This window comes from Tinamus guttatus, unplaced genomic scaffold, assembly GCF_059628265.1.
Source record: "Tinamus guttatus ecotype Peru unplaced genomic scaffold, ASM5962826v1 Tinamus_guttatus_pri_ptg000942l, whole genome shotgun sequence".
Taxonomy (NCBI): domain Eukaryota; kingdom Metazoa; phylum Chordata; class Aves; order Tinamiformes; family Tinamidae; genus Tinamus; species Tinamus guttatus.
Window position 1 is genome coordinate 1580935 of NW_028289476.1, and position 15348 is coordinate 1596282.

At 53.4% G+C, this 15348-nt stretch overlaps 3 non-coding genes across 3 annotated transcripts; 1 reads left to right on the forward strand and 2 right to left on the reverse strand.

Moving 5' to 3' along the window:
• Window positions 1-3136: 3136 nt before the first annotated feature.
• TRNAL-CAG (transfer RNA leucine (anticodon CAG)) lies at window positions 3137-3220 on the reverse strand. The gene has a single exon. It is a non-coding gene; the product is annotated as a tRNA-Leu (tRNA).
• Window positions 3221-5341: 2121 nt separating this feature from the next.
• TRNAG-UCC (transfer RNA glycine (anticodon UCC)) lies at window positions 5342-5413 on the reverse strand. Its single transcript has one exon. It is a non-coding gene; the product is annotated as a tRNA-Gly (tRNA).
• A 2814-nt stretch (window positions 5414-8227) lies between these two features.
• On the forward strand, window positions 8228-8299 carry TRNAM-CAU (transfer RNA methionine (anticodon CAU)). Its single transcript has one exon. It is a non-coding gene; the product is annotated as a tRNA-Met (tRNA).
• The last annotated feature ends 7049 nt before the right edge of the window (window positions 8300-15348 follow it).

Here is a 15348-nt window from a genome sequence, read left to right on the forward strand (position 1 = left end):
TCAAAGAGGAATCCTTTTGACACAAATCCATGGACAACCTCGAGGCACAATGTGCCTGAGACCTCTGAGTTCATGGGCCCTAAGGGTCCAGAATGGGGCTGATGACGCAGGTTAGGCATTCCAACGCCAACTCGAATGAAATGGGAGCACCACACTTGAGCTGAGAGAATCAAGGGCAAAATCACCAGTGAGAACACTGCCAGGAGCAGCAACTCCCAGGTGCTTCATGAGCAAGGAATGTTTTGGGTCCCCAGGGGCTCTGGGACACAGCATAAAAGCGTGTGCTGCACCAGGCTCTGCTATCCTCCTCTCTCTGCCTCACTTTCCTTGGCAATCTCGGTAAGTCTGGCTCTGCTCTCTCGTTTCCTGTGGGCTGAATTGCTGTCACGCTGGCCGCTCAGCTTTCATAGGTGGCTGATAAGCTTAGCACTTGACATCTTTTAAGTCCCTTATATGTTCCTCTTTTTAAGGGTGGGTGGTGGTGGTGATGGGGAGCTAGGAAACAGAGTTCTTTGGGAGGGAAAAGAAGTGTTCTTTCAAACAGAAGAGGCCTCTCAGGTTGCAGCTGAAAGTATGCCAGAATTTCCACCTGCAGAAGGTCATGTCTAACTGAGTAGCCAAGTGCATCCATGGCCATCTTGAGCACAGAAATTTTTTTTACAGCCATGTTGTATGTTAAGTCTTTCTATCGGTGCTTTTAGCCCACTCCAGTTGATCTTATGTGAAACCCTGGCTAGCATTCCCGTGTCCTGTTACTTGGAGGGGTATGCGTTCATGCCACCTGAGCTGCTTCTGAAAGCAGGAATGAAGGAAGCCCACAGAGGCCTTCACGAGCTCTCGGTGAAGAGGGCAGGCATGAGAAGTGAGGGCAGAGACCTTCCAACATGACGGTTTCTAACAGGAGAGCTACAGAAGAAGGCCTTCTTGGCATGGGTGGACCAAGGGGAAGGGGAAGGTATTGTGAGCATGCCCCAACCATGTCTGCAGCTGGAACTTGTGCCCTCTTTTCCCTCCCCTGCTCTGTGTTTCAGCTCTGCCTCCCTCACAGCGACATGTCCTGCTTCAGACCCTGCCAGCCACGCCCGTGCGGCACCTCCGGCCCTACCCCTCTTGCAAGCAGCTGCAGTGAGCCCTGCGTCGCCCGCTGCGCTGACTCAGTGGTTGCCATCGAGGCCTCCCCGGTTGTGGTGACCCTGCCGGGGCCCATCCTCACCTCCTTCCCTCAGAACACAGCCGTGGGATCCTCTCTGTCAGCTGCCGTTGGGAGCTCCCTGAGCGCTGGAGGGGTGCCCATTGCATCTGGGGGCTCCCTTGGTCTGGGTGCAGGCGGACTGTGCCTGCCTGTCCCTCGCTGCAGTCTAAACTGCTGAAGCCGGACGACCACCCGCTTTGGAGTCACCACCCAGCAACCTGGAAACGTGTGTCTTGCTCTGTGTACTGCTTCATTCACCGCCTTTTCTCCGTCCTTCTCATTAAAGACATTGTGCAGCACAGCTGGAGTCCTGTTGTGGTGTTTCCTTTGCTTCCAGCCTCCCTTAGCCACCCACTCAGCATCCCCTCTCTCTAGAGCTCTGTCTAGAGCTTACTTCTCCCTTTTGGCAGCTGCACAGGAACTCTCCTCCTCTATCATTGCCTCCTGCTATAACCAGGAAGTCCATTGTGTTTGGAGAAGAATGTTTGTCCTGAGGAACTTTAGAGCATTCTTCCTCCTTCAACTGTTTTGTCACATGTTGAGGATCATGAGGCACCAGTGGTTTCAGGAATGATGCTAAACTCTTTGAAAATGCCCCTCTGCCTCTTGGAAACTGCACTTTAGGAGGAATGAGGACATGAGCTTGGTATTCCTTGTGCACCCACCAAATCAACGGCAGGATGACTCACGTTTCCCTGGAGCGCAGGGCATTTCCCAGGTCTTCCACAGTAAAATAGGTCCCAGCTGCTGTGGGACACCAATCCAACATTGCTCTGCAATGGAAAAGCCTTGAATGGGCCACACCATTCCTGACCAGGCAGAGAGAGATGTGAGCTTGTGGCTCACTGCTGCAAGCCATTCCTAGAGATGGCTTCTGGCTGGGCTAAACAGGTCCATACGTGTGTGTGTCTCTCTCACGGAAGGCAGCTTGATCTGCTTGTAGGCATGAGATCCTGCAGTGCTCAGCAAGAGCATAGAGCCCTGTGTGGAAGAAACAGTCAAGTCCCCTACGCACATGCCTATGGAGATCCCAGGGAGTGATGGCTTGCCCTTTCCCAACCAGATGGAACCCACCCACTCTCTGGCCTCCTCTTCTTAGTTGTAAGCCTTCCTTTGTTCCTTAGGCTCTTGTCCAGGGCCTTTTCTTGCGCTTGCCATCTTCCCAGTGGGGATGGCAATCTCTGCAGACTGGGGAGCAGAGAGCAGAAGTCCCTGATGATAGGAGAAAGACAAGTGTTGGAGCACTCTCCAAAGAGAGTCCTCTTTGATATATGCATCCATGGATGACAGGGCAACAGGGCACAATGCCTGGCTTTTCTTTAGGAAGGTTTCGGACACGCTCTGCCACACATCTTTGCATCCAATTTGACACGTTATGGACTGTGTGGGTGGAGAATCGACCAGGAGAAATGCAGATCCTGGCACCTGCCTGGGCTGATTCCCCTGCCCTGCAGAATGACTGGGTGTGAAGCTGCTCTGTTGGATACACCCTGAGGCAACAGATTGCCAGAGGAGCCTGTTTCACTTGAGCCGGCTCTGCACAGATTACTGGCCCCGTGAGTGAGCAGAGCTGAAGTCTGGGGAAGCTATGGCCTTAGCCTTAGGGGAGGCTATAGGTGGGAGACCTTACTGTAGCAGTACCTTGCCAGAGGTACTCAAGGTACCTTTCAGTACCTCTGCAAAGGCAGGGGGAAGAGAGCCAAGAGGTAGGCAGAACTGATATTGGTGTCACCCCAGCTGCCCTGACCTCTTTTGGGACATCAGACACGGAGCAGGCAGCTGACCCTAGGCACTCTACTTGCTCCTTTGCCACAAACCATAGGGCCAACCCAGAAGGGCTCAGAGTGGAGAGCACAACCTGCAAAGAAGGCTTTCCAGGGTGAAGGTCCAGCTTTGAGGCGCTTCCCTGCCAATCCGGGAAAGGAAAAGAGGCAGAGAGAAGCCTGTCAGGAGTGGGATTTGAACCCACGCCTCCTAACGGAGACTGCGACCTGAACGCAGCGCCTTGGACCGCTCGGCCATCCTGACTTCTTGGCCAAGCAGGCTCTTCTCCCTAGAGCCTGTCTGCATCAGGGCAAGGAACTCAGCCTCCTCCTGTGTGGGGGGAATGGAGAGCTGGCTTCTGCTGACAACCTTTCTCTCGTGCCATTGGGGCTCTTGGGAGACCACAGCAGGAGGTGGAGGCATTTCCGAGCTGCGAGTGGAGAGGTTCAAGGCATGTAGGCAGGGAATTTATTTGGGCTCAGAAAAGAGGAGAGGGAACTCTGCAATGGCAAAATCAAAGGAGCTGTTGCAGAGATTTCAAAATGTCCACAGACACCTCCCCCTAGCTCCTATTGGCTCTGCCATTGCTGTAAACCAACGAGGACACCAAAAGAAAATCATGGCTCTGTGGGTCCCAGCAGCATGCCTGGGTGCTTTTGGTTCCTTGCCTGCAAGCTCCACCACAAACCAATGAATTCAGGCACTGCCACTGCCTCTTTCTCTCTCTGTGCATGTGCATGTACATGCTTGGGTAGACCAGTGTAGGTCTTTGTGTCATTTGGTAAGGCTGAATACATCTTCAGTGGGCAGGGAGGCTCCTTCCTTGGCCAGTCCTTCCTTGGTCAGGGGAAACACCCTATCCCTGCTACCAGCAGGACAGCATCCTGGGGTGTGGTTTGTAGCACCAGCCTTTAGGGAGCAGCTCGATGTTCTCCCTGTCCTGATGGTGGCACACAGCCGCCTCCACAAGTCCTCCCAAGACTACGGTTTCCTGTCTCAGTAATGACCCGGGCCCCTGCATGTTCTGACTGGCATGAGGCAATGTGCAAGGGCTGGGGCTGTAGTTCATGCACTGTGGAAGCATGTCTGGCTCTGGGCTTGTTCTTTGCTAATATCCCCTCTCTCTCTCTCTCTCTCTCTCTCTCTCTCTGTCTCTCTCTCTCGCTCACACACACACACACACACACAGACCCACACCTGCCTCCCCCACAGAATTATAGAGACTGTTCAGGCAAGCTTGTCTCAACAAGTGTCATTATCACTAGTGACTCGTGATGAGATCTGCCTTTACAGGAAAAGGCCCTGAAAGGCAGGGCCACGTAGCCTTCTGGCCCAGGCCTGGCCTATCACTTGCACTGGCTCTGCCACTTTCCTGACAGGGAACTGACCTACACAATGATACTGGCTAGGAACAAGCCATTTATGTGGGGAGTTTTGTTCTCCTGGTGCAGCTCTGTGACATGTCTCGACATGGCGTCACAGAAGCACTGGAGAAAGCATGAGGGAATCAGAGAGAGCACATAACCAGAAAGTTCATGGTGATGAGGCAGGACTGAAGTCAAGCTGGGGAGTAAATCTGCAGGTCAGGATGAGGATCAGAGTCAGGTCTGTCAAGGGTCAAGCACAGTCCAGTGACCACCAGGCATGTCCATAGTGGAAAGGTGGATCAGTAGTAAGGCTCTGATGTCCAGCCACGGGTCAGGGTTCAGGTCAATGGGATCCACTATAGCAGCCATGGAAAAGGGCCGATCAGAGGCTGGAACTTCTGCCTCACACCTGTGGGCACAACACCTTCCCTTTGCATGGCTCTGCTCACACCAGCCCTGAAGATGCTCTCTGATGGAACTGTGTGCCCATGATGTGAATGCCAAGGATAGCTGCAGTGTTCTTGGTCCTCTCAGAACAGGTAGAGATCCCAGTAGAGCCAGTGCAGCCTGGAGAATGTCACAAGAGAAGTCACTGGGTGGATTTGTTCATGAGGGAACCAGCAGCAAGGCTGGGGTATCTGCGCTCCTACAGACCTGGGAGCAGGCAGAGATGGTTGGGGTGGGGAATGTGGAGGAGGTGGCAGAGGCTGTGTGCAAGGAGGGATGGAGTGGAGGGGGCAGGACTCATGTGGGCGCTGGGGGAAATGGGGCAGGGGTACGTGCCTGTGAACATTTCAGGAAGCTGGTCTGTGCTTGACTCCTGGCCAGCGTCACTTGCAGCCTCAGCCACTGTTCTGCTTCAGCCCCTGGGCTCTGTGGACTGGCCCGTGCTGCCTGTGCATGCAGTAAGGGGAGTGGCTGCCCCAGGGAAGAACATGAGCTTGTTGGGGAAAGCCAGGCTCTTTTTGGCAGGAGATGGAAGGGCCTCTGCAAGCAGCTAGAAGAAGAAAAGTGGGTGTGCGTTGGCCGGGAATCGAACCCGGGTCAACTGCTTGGAAGGTAGCTATGCTCACCACTATACCACCAACGCATGCAGGCCAGAGCCATGTGCCTGCTTGTCCCTGTCTGAGGCTGCAGGCCCATGCCAAGAGGGTGTGAGGGAGCAGAGCTCTGGGGAAGTCGCAGAGTTGCAGCTTCATTGTCAAGCAGAAGTGCCTGTATTCGGGGCGTACTGCTCCAGGGATGGACAACAGGCATTTCTCTCATTTCCATGGGCCTGGTGCAGTGTTAGGGCCTGCCACGTGGCTATCAGGGGTGGCAAAAGCAGGGCTGCAACACAACTATGAGCTGGGACTGGCCAATGAGAAGAGCAGAGGCAGTGACAGGGCTCTTGGCAGTTGCTCGTAGAACCACAGCCCCTGCTCATGTACAGTGTTGACCCTAGAAGTGTTAGCAGTTGACTGCAAAGCCACAATGACCCAACATTTGGGTCACAGCTCCTAGGTCAGGAGGGCAAAGCCCTTACTCCTGCCAGACCTTACAATGTCAAGGCCATTCTCCATCTCAACTTGTGAACACCGTGCAATATTTGGATGGATTTGCACATCAGGGCAACAGGGGCCTAAGAGTGACAGGGAAGACTTAAATTTATCCCCCATTTATTGATATGGATTTAGAGCACCTCCCCCGCTCTCTCCACCACAAAGAACTGTGCAGTGTTCATTTCTTTCTCCTGCCATACGCCCAAGCTACCTGGTGCAAGCTATAAATGGAGAGGGAGGGAAACAAACTGTTTTTCAGGCAAGGTTTGAGCTTCCTGCACCCTCTTCATGACTGCTCTCAAAATGGCACAGCCTCACATATTCCTCCTCCGCCTCAAAGGTAAAGCTCTTTTCTCTCAGACAATTACTTTACTCCACTATGCAAGGTTGCGTATCCAAAGGGAAGATCCTTCTGCTTGCACAAACACGGAGGTCCTTGCCCCACTACATGCAAGGAGGCAAGGGCTTCCTTCCAACCCAGGAAGACTATTGGAAGGGTGATATTGGAAGGAACCTCTACAGATCATCTCACCCAATGCCCCTCTTGACCAAGCATGGTCACCTAGAGCACGTTGCATAGGATCTCATCCAGGTAGGTTTTGAAGATCTGCAAAGGAGCAGACTCCACATCCTCTCTGGGATGCCTGTTCCAGTGCTCTGTAATCCTAACAGTGAAGTAGTTCTTCCTCATACGTAGATGAAATTTCCTGTCTTTCAATTTGTACATATTCCTCCTTATTCTCTCCCTGTCCACAAGTGAGAAGATTTTGGACCCGTCCTCTTTACAATCCATCTTCCCAGATTTTTGCACATGCCAAAAAGATGGCCTCTCAATCTTCTCTTTCCTAGCATAAACGGGCCCTGGTCGCTAAGTCTTTCCTCATAAGACAGATGCTCAAGTTCCTTAATCACTTTTGTCGCTCTATGCTGGACCCTCTCTAGTAGTTGCACATCTCTCTTGTACTGGGGACCCCTGAAGTGCACACAATGGTCGAGGTTTGGCTTCACCAGAGCCGAGGAGAGAAGGAGGGTCACCTCCCTTGACCTGCTGGCAACACTCCTCCTCATGCAGGCCAGGATCCCATTGCTCTTCTTGGCCACAAGGACACACTGCTACCTCGTGATTAACGTGTGGTGAAACGGGACTCCCAAATGCTTCCCCACAGGGCTGCTTTCCAGCAGGACAACCCCTAATCTCTACTGCTGTCTGGGGTTATTCCTCCCCAGGTGCAGGACCCAGCACTCGCCCTTGTTGAACCTCAAGAGGTTCCGCTCTGCCCAACTCTCCAAGCCCTCTAGGCCCCTTTGAAGGGCCGCACAACCTGCCCTGCTTTGTGTCATCAGCAACCTGGCTGAGGATGCACTCTGTCCCTTCACTGAAGTCTCTGATGAAGAAGTTCAATAGCATTGCACCCAGCACTGACCCCTGGAGGACACCGCTAGCCACAGGTCTCCAACTAGACTTGCCACTGCTTCTCACAACTCTCTGTGGGCTCTGCCATCCAGCCAGTTCTCGATCTACCCATTGTCCACTCAGATGAGTGGATCCACACTTCCTGAGCTTCCCCTTGAGGAAGTTATAGGAGACAGTGTTGAAAGCCTTGCTGACGTCAAGGTAGACAACATCCATCGCTCTGCCCTCATCCATGCATCCGGCCATCCCATCTTTGAAGGCTATCAGCTTGGCTAAACACACTCTCCCTTGAAGAATCCATGTTGACTGCTGCTGATCACCTTTTTTCCTTGACATGCCTAGACATGACCTCCAGGATGAGCTGCTCTATCTCTTTCCAGGGCTGGCGGGTAGCTCCAGTGCAACTGCTCAGGGTTGGCCTGGACAGCTGTTCATAGGAAGAGTTTTAGCAGCTGGTCTCCAGCAGTAGTGGAGCCTACCTCCAAAAGCACCAAAGACCTTGGGAGCCCCAGAAGCCCAGACCATGCCAAGGCCACCTAAGGCGCACACTGTTTGCAGATAGGCATAGGAGTGCAGGTGGAGGGGAGCAAAAGCCTCCTGCTGGCCCTGAATGCAGCACACACTCTCCAACTACTTGGGAAGAGGTGCTCTGAGCAAAACAGAGGCAGGTAGACTCTGCCTTCCCTCTGAGCTTTCTGCTTCCCCTGCAGAGGCAGCACAATTGGGCAAACAGAAACTGCCCGCCTCTCCAGGGGCTGTAGATGATGTCAGGGGGACAAACCAAGGGCGCTTCAGCCCAGGTTCTGGGCTTCCTGGATAGCAAATTTCTTCCGTGGGCCCAGGCCTAGACAGGGGGAACACAACACCCCATGAGCCCAGGCACTGGAGGTGTCACTCTGCAGGAGTGCCAGGGAGGGTTCTGTGAGCTCTAAAAAGAAGTGCTGCGGGAAGCAGAGTGGCGCAGCGGAAGCGTGCTGGGCCCATAACCCAGAGGTCGATGGATCGAAACCATCCTCTGCTAGGAAGTGTTTTGGCAAACACCCTTGCTGACACCTGACGCTTCTCCCCTTGGACAGCTCCACCAGCACTCCCTACCCTGCAGGCCTCCAGCTGCGTGGTGTTACTGCCTCTGCTGCTCCCTTGCCTTCTCTTTGGCTTTCTTGGCCTCTTCTCCCACCTTCCCTTTGCTATCTTAGCATCCAGAGCGAGTATACGTACAAGCACACACAAACAGAGCCCACAGCCATGACATGGCCACATGCATGAATGCAGACAGAGCAGAGCCTTTATGAGCAGTCACAAAAACACCAATTTCAACTGGCTTCTTTGCCACAGAAAGACCAATCCCTTTTGATCTCCTCATGGGCTAGTCAGGACTGGAGTTCCTTAGTGGACAGCTGGACAGCTCTTCCCCTCTAGATTCCCAGGTACATGCATTTTCACCCAACTGAAAAGCAGAGAGCCATGCTCTGCTTCTCGGAGGCCCACAGAGGCTGAAGTCTCACTTTTGCATGTGGCCTTGGTGGTCCTAGTCTCCTGGCTTTCTGAGACAGTTTGCTTATTTTGATGGTGAAGAACCATTCAGGAAGCACCACTCAAACCTGGCAGAGCCCCATGCCTACAGGTGGATACTATGTGATGCCAGCATGGGGATAGACTCTCCTCAGCTCCAGGAAGAGAGAAAAACCCCATGGAAAGAGAGTAATGCTTTCCTTTGCAGAGTGGGCAGTTAAGTGTAGCTGAAGGAAAAGAAGATGCCATGACGAGACTCCAGCTATGCTGCACAATGTCTTTAATGAGAAAGAAGGAGAAAAGGCGGTGAATGAAGCAGTACACAGAGCAAGACACATGCTTCCAGGCTGCTGGGTGATGACTCCAAAGCAGGTGGTCGTCCGGCTTCAGCAGTTTAGCCTGCAGCCGGGGACAGGCAGGCAGAGTCCGCCTGCACCCAGACCAAGGGAGCCCCCAGATGCAATGGGCACCCCCCCAGCGCTCAGGGAGCTCCCAACGGCAGCTGACAGAGAGGATCCCACGGCTGTGTTCTGAGGGAAGGAGGTGAGGATGGGCCCCGGCAGGGTCACCACGACCGGGGAGGCCTCGATGGCAACCACTGAGTCAGCGCAGCGGGCGACGCAGGGCTCACTGCAGCTGCTTGCAAGAGGGGTAGGGCCGGAGGTGCCGCATGGGCGTGGCTGGCAGGGTCTGAAGCAGGACATGTCGCTGTGAGGGAGGCAGAGCTGAAACACAGAGCAGGGGAGGTAAGAGAGCACGAGTTGGAGGACGATGGCTAATGCATAGTATGTGGGAAGTGCCCCACACTTTTGAGGGAAACAGGAGCAATTTAGGGAGGCCGACACAATGCTGCAGGCTGAGAAGCCACATGGAAGAGCAGAAATGGTTTGGGGAAGCCTGCAATACTTTCTGCATTCCCCTTGGTCTCTTCATGCCACACAGGCCTTCTCCTGTAATTTTCCTGTCAGAAACTGCTCAGCTGGAACAACTTCACACCCTCTTCTCACACCTGCCCTCCTTACTGGGGGCATGTGGAGGCTGCTGAGACCTCCCCTCACTCTTCATTTCAGAGCATGTGTGGACATATCTCCCTCCATGTGGCAAAACCTGGGAATGCTGAGCAGCTTTTCAAACGCATTCCCTTAGAGTGGACTTAAAGGACCTGTGGACACACCAGTCTTACTGCATCTCCAAAACAAATGTTTCTGCTTTGCAGATGGCAGAGGATGCACTTGGGTATTTCTTTATAGACATGACCTCCTGCAGGTGGAAATTCTGGCATACTGGCATGCCTGAGATGAAGCCAGAGATGTCTCTTCAGCTTGAAAGAACCCTCCTCTCCCCACCAAAAGATCCCTCTCTTTCCTAGCTCCCCATTACCACCACCACCCACCCTTGAAAAGAGGAACACATAAGGCACTTAAAAGATTTTGAGTTCTAAGCTTATCAGCCACCTATGAAAGTTGAGCAGCCAGCGTGACAGCAATTCAGCCCGCAGGATGCGAGAGAGGAGAGCCAGGCTTACCGAGATTACCGAGGAAAGTGAGGCAGAGAGAGGAGGATGGCAGAGCCTGGTGCAGCACACGCTTTTATGCTGTGTCCCAGAGCCCCCGGGGACCCAAAACATTCCTTACTCATGAAGCACCTGGGAGTTGCCGCTTCTGGCAGTGTTCTCACTGGTGATTTTGCCCTTGCCTCTCTCAGCACAAGTGTGGTGCTCCCAGTTCATTCGAGTTGGCGTTGGAATGCCTAACCTGCGTCATCAGCCCCATTCCGGACCCTTAGGGCCCGTGAACTCAGAGGTCTCAGGCACATTGTGCCTTGAGGTTGTCCATGGATTTGTGTCAAAAGGATTCCTCTCTGACTCATCCAGCTCTCACTGAGGTGGGCATGATTATCAGCCATGGTGACATTTGGTCCACGAAGGACACCTCAAGTCAGCTTTCAAGGAGTTTCACTGGAGGGACTCAAGCTTAGCCTGAGAGAGCTCTCTCCTCCCTGGGTCATGGCAGTTGCTCAGCAGATAGTGGGCCACTTTCAGGGACAGTGTGAAGACTGAACATGGTAGTCTGACTGCATCGCAGCCACTTTTGGCTGCCATGTTTTCCCCATCAAGTGAGAGGGAAGGCAGGCCAAAGTGAGTCGGTTTGCACTCAAGCATAGGTGATAAGAGAAGAGGCTGAGGATGCTGACTAGCTGGAGAGGAGGATGTCATGTCAAGGATGGCATCCTTGAGAAGAGGATGTCAAGAGAGGAAGAGAGGAAGGGAAAACCCGGCTGGTGAAACAGAGAAAGAAGACTCAGAGGGCACAGTGTAGCCCAGTAACAGGCTGTGGGAGGGACAGTGCCATGTCCCTGCACTGAGTCACATAGGATCTTGACCAGCCATAAAAGAGCATTGTCCTTACAGGCAGTGGTGCCCTAAAAGCATCATTCACCCTTGGGAATGATGTTTCAGGAATAAGGCTAAACTCTGTGACAATGGCCCTTGGTCTCCTGAAGCAGCACTTCAGGAGGAATGGGGACATGAGCTCAGTTGTCCTCTCATGCCTGAGGCCAGGATGCTGCCTCTGCTGAAATCAACAGCAGGTGACTCACGTTTCCCTGGAGTACAGGGATTTTCCCAGCTCTACCACAATACAACGGATCCCAGCTGCTCCTGGAGACTGATTCAATGTTGCTCTGGAATGAAAAAGCCTTGAATGGGCCACGCCATCTCTGACGCAGGAGAAACGGCTGTGAGCTTGTGGCTAGTTGTTACGAGCCACTCCTACAAAGATGGCCATGCAGGCTTTGGGGCTCTGTGGTGGACTTGCTGGGGGAAATAGGTGCATTTTGGTGAGGTCACTTTCAGGGAAGGATGCAGGCACCTCTTTGGTCTTCCTCCTGCACTTGGATGCGCATGAGCGCCTCCGTTGCCAAAGCAGAGCCTAGAAGCCGAGTGAAGCCCTCCTCAAGTGCCCTACATACATGCCTATAGAGGTCCCAGAGAGCCACTGCTTGTCCTTTCCAGGCGGGATGGGACCAGCCTCTTCTCCAGCCTCCTCCTCCTCATTGTAAACCTGCCTTTCTTCCCTGGAGTCTAGGACAGCCAAAACAGGCTGTGGTGCACTCTGATCAAAATCAGCACCAGCGACATCACCACAGCCCTCACTCCTGCCCCAAAGGTGCTTCCCTTCAGCTCACACAAGTCCTTCTACTTGCTGAGGATTGCCAAATGGCAGGAAATTTGAGTCTCTGCTCCCTTATGGGACTGTGCATTCTTCAAGATCTCTCTGAACTTAGCTCAACATGTGCTGAGTAACTGCAGTCATCTGAGGGGAGAGACGTCTCTGAGGTTCAGCCTCTGTCCTTCCACTGAAAGCACTCAAGAGTGGACTCAAAGCGTCCTTCACGGGTCAAACATCACCATGGCTGGTGGCCAGGGAGGCAGAGGAGTCAAAGGGGATGAACAGGACACAAATCCAATTACAACCTCAAGGCACAGTGAGCCTGAGACCTTTGAGTTAATGGGACCTAAGGGTCCGGAATGGGGCTGATGACGCAGGTTAGGCATTCCAACGCCAACTCGAATGAAATGGGAGCACCACACTTGTGCTGAGAGAGGCAAGGGCAAAATCACCAGTGAGAACTCTGCCAGCAGTGGCAACTCCCAGGTGCTTCATGAGCAAGGAATGTTTTGGGTCCTCGAGGGCTCTGGGACACAGCATAAAAGCGTGTGCTGCACCAGGCTCTGCCATCCTCCTCTCTCTGCCTCACTTTGCTCGACAATCTCGGTAAGCCTGGCTCTCCTCTCTCGCTTCCTATGGGCTGAATTGCTGTCATGCTGGCCGCTCAACTTTCATAGTTGGCTGATAAGCTTAGCACTTGAGTTATTTTAGGTCCCTTATGTGTTCCTCTTTTCAAGGGTGGTTGTTGGTGGTAATGGGGAGCTAGGAAACATGGTTTTTGTTTTAAGGGAAGAGGAGGGTTCTTTCAAGCAGAAGGGGGCCTCTCAGGCTGCAGCTGAAAGTATGCCAGAATTTCCACCTGCAGAAGGTCATCTCTAACTGAGTAGCCAAGTGCATCCACGGCCATCTTGCGCGCAGAAATGTTTTTTTTCAGAGATGTGGTAGGTCGAGTCTTTCCACAGGTGCTTTTAGCCGACTCCAATTGATCTTATGTGAAACCCTGGCTAGCATTCCCGTGTCCTGTTACTTGGAGGGGTATGCGTTCATGCCACCTGAGCTTCTTCTGAAAGCAGGAGCGAAGGAGGCCCTTAGCAGCCTTTACGAGCTCTCAGTGAAGAGGGCAGGCATGAGAAGTGAGGGCAGAGACCTTCCAACATGACGGTTTCTAACAGGAGAGCTACAGAAGAAGGCCTACTTGGCATGGGTGGACGAAGGGGAAGGGGAAGGTATTGTGAGCATGCCCCAACCATGTCTGCAGCTGGAACTTGTGCCCTCTTTTCCCTCCCCTGCTCTGTGTTTCAGCTCTGCCTCCCTCACAGCGACATGTCCTGCTTCAGACCCTGCCAGCCACGCCCGTGCGGCACCTCCGGCCCTACCCCTCTTGCAAGCAGCTGCAGTGAGCCCTGCGTCGCCCGCTGCGCTGACTCAGTGGTTGCCATCGAGGCCTCCCCGGTTGTGGTGACCCTGCCGGGGCCCATCCTCACCTCCTTCCCTCAGAACACAGCCGTGGGATCCTCTCTGTCAGCTGCCGTTGGGAGCTCCCTGAGCGCTGGAGGGGTGCCCATCGCATCTGGGGGCTCCCTTGGTCTGGGTGCAGGCGGACTCTGCCTGCCTGTCCCCGGCTGCAGGCTAAACTGCTGAAGCCGGACGACCACCCGCTTTGGAGTTATCACCCAGCAGCCTGGAAGCATGTGTCTTGCTCTGTGTACTGCTTCATTCACCGCCTTTTCTACTTCCTTCTCATTAAAGACATTGTGCAGCATAGCTGGAGTCTCGTCATGGTATCTTCATCTCCTTCAGCTACACTTAACTGCCCGCTCTGCAAAAGAAAGCATTACTCTCTTTCCACAGGGTTTTTCTCTCTGCCTGAAGCTGAGGAGAGTCTATCCCCGTGCTTGCATCACAAAGAATCTACCTGTAGGCATGGGGCACTGCCAGGTTTGAGTGGTGCTTCCTGAATGGTTCTTCACCATCAAAATAAGCAAACTGTCTCAGAAAGCCAGGAGACTAGGACCACCAAGGCCACATGCAAAAGTGAGACTTCAGCCTCTGTGGGCCTCAGAGAAGCAGAGCATGGCTCTCTGCTTTTCAGTTGGGTGAAAATGCATGTACCTGGAAATCTAGAGGGGAGGAGCTGTCCAGCTGTCCACTAAGGAACTCCAGTCCTGACTAGCCCATGAGGAGATCAAAAGGGATTGGTCTTTCTGTGGCAAAGAAGCCAGTTGAAATTGGTGTTTTTGTGACTGCTCATAAAGGCTCTGCTCTCTGTCTGCATTCATGCATGTGGCCATGTCATGACTGTGGGCTCTGTTTGTGTGTGCTTGTACGTATACTCGCTCTGGATGCTAAGATAGCAAAGGAGAAGGTGGGAGAAGAGGCCAAGAAAGCCAAAGAGAAGACAAGGGAGCAGCAGAGGCAGTAACACCACGCAGCTGGAGGCCTGCAGGGTAGGGAGTGCTGGTGGAGCTGGGCTCATGGGGTGTTGTGTTCCCCCTGCCTAGGCCTGGGCCCACGGAAGAAATTTGCTATCCAGGAAGCCCAGAACCTGGGCTGAAGCGCCCTTGGTTTGTCCCCCTGACATCATCTACAGCCCCTGGAGAGGTGGGCAGTTTCTGTTTGCCCAATTGTGCTGCCTCTGCAGGGGAAGCAGAAAGCTCAGAGGGAAGGCAGAGTCTACCTGCCTCTTTTTTGCTCAGAGCACCTCTTCCCAAGTAGTTGGAGAGTGTGTGCTGCATTCAGGGCCAGCAGGAGGCTTTTGCTCCCCTCCACCTGCACTCCTACGCCTCTTCTGCAAACAGTGTGCGCCTTAGGTGGCCTTGGCATGGTCTGGGTTCCTGGGGCTCCCAAGGTCTTTGGTGCTTTTGGAGGTAGGCTCCACTACTGCTGGAGACCAGCTGCTAAAACTCTTCCTATGAACAGCTGTCCAGGCCAACCCTGAGCAGCGGGACTAGAGCTACCCGCCAGACCTGGAAAGAGATGGAGCAGCTCATCCTGGAGGTCATGTCTAGGCATGTCAAGGAAAAAAGGTGATCAGCAGCAGTCAACATGGATTCTTCAAGGGAGAGTTGTGTTTAGCCAAGCTGATAGCCTTCTAAGATGGCATGGCCGGATGCATGGATGAGGGCAGAGTGATGGATGTTGTCTACCTTGATGTCAGCAAGGCTTTCAACACTGTCTCCTATAACATTCTCATAGGGAAGCTCAGGAAGTGTGGGTTACATGAGTGGACAGTGGGTAGATCAAGAACTGGCTGGATGGCAGAGCCCACAGAGAGTTGTGAGAAGCAGTGGCAAGTCTAGTTGGAGGCGTGTGGCTAGCGGTGTCCTCCAGGGGTCAGTGCTGGGTGCAATGCTATTGAACTTCTTCATCAGAGACTTCAATGAAGGGA